Raw genomic sequence first — 1,246 nt, forward strand, 5'->3', positions numbered from 1 at the left:
GTTGCAATTTATCTAATGCAAATTGCAACCTATAACGCTTTTTTGCTGCACAAAAAAGCAGACACTGGGCTGAAGCTGTCTTTTTTGCAGTTTCAGCTCGAAGTAATTTCAGGTATCTTGTACCGTGATGCACCTGGTCCCCAAGTAGTGATGGGAACCAACAGAATTGGGGCTACCCATTTTATTTTTAAAATCCCCCCTACAGCAAAGAAGCAGAATCCCCAAAAGAGATGCAGGGTATGCTACAGCAGGGGGCAAAGAAAGGACACCACATTTTACTGTCCAGATTGCCCTGGAAAACCTGCACTCTGTGTCGGTGACTGCTTCAAGCTGTATCACACAGTTTCCCATTTTTAATTTTTTTTTTGTTCCTGCTCCATTTTTGTATTTTTTTTTAATTTTTTGTTACATTTACTGTTTTTTAGCTTTTATTTGCTCCACCATTTTTAAGCATTTTTATTTGCACTGTCAAGTGACCCCTGTGTCCATTCCGTGGCATGAGGGACCACTTAAGGTGCTAGATCAAATCCCTTCTTGGAGATAGGCCAGGCTTTCTTGTAACCTGTCCCTACTGATAGTTGGGTACAAGCATTTTTCTTTACCCAGATGTAAAATTCCTACTGAATTTGAACTGCTCATGTTCCAAATGTGGCCCTTTTGCCCCCAAACAATCTGACAAACCCATGCATGTGGGGTATCAATGTACTCAGGAGATGTTGCTGGACACATATCTGGGTGTTGTGTGACAGCATCATATACCAGGAGCTGTAATTTCACACCTGAAGTACAAAGTATGTGAAAAAAACACCAAAAACAATTACTATCCCAAACTTTGACAAGGGTTGGTGGTAGGATTAGTGCATGGAAAGGGTTAAACTATCAGCATCTAAAATACCCTGGGGTGTCTAGTTTTCAAAAATATATGGTTTGGTGGGGTAAATTTAATTTGCTGGCTTCAAAGATGCCCCAAATACCACATAGAGACAGAATTACCAGATTCAGAGAAAAATGGTTTTGAATTAGCAAAACGCTACTTGTACTTATTGCCCCATAACGTGTAGAAGAAAGCAAAAAAACATAAAAACATTGGGTATTTCTAAACTCGGGACAAATAGTAGAATCTATTTAGCAGGTTTTTTCAGTAGTTTTTTATGATGAATAAAAGATTTTTCAAATAAAAGTGAGAAAATGTGTTTTTTTTTCAATTTTTCGTCATATTTTATTATTTTTATTATAGGAAATTACA

At 37.6% G+C, this 1,246-nt stretch overlaps 1 non-coding gene across 1 annotated transcript; it reads left to right on the forward strand.

The window, feature by feature from the left end:
• The first annotated feature begins 460 nt into the window (after positions 1 to 460).
• On the forward strand, positions 461 to 590 carry LOC149285887 (small nucleolar RNA SNORA35). Its single transcript, XR_016277750.1, has one exon. It is a non-coding gene; the product is annotated as a small nucleolar RNA SNORA35 (small nucleolar RNA).
• Positions 591 to 1,246: the final 656 nt, after the last annotated feature.

This window comes from Sceloporus occidentalis, unplaced genomic scaffold, assembly GCF_023333645.1.
Source record: "Sceloporus occidentalis isolate IW3139 unplaced genomic scaffold, rSceOcc1.0.p SCAF_75, whole genome shotgun sequence".
Lineage (NCBI taxonomy): Eukaryota > Metazoa > Chordata > Lepidosauria > Squamata > Phrynosomatidae > Sceloporus > Sceloporus occidentalis.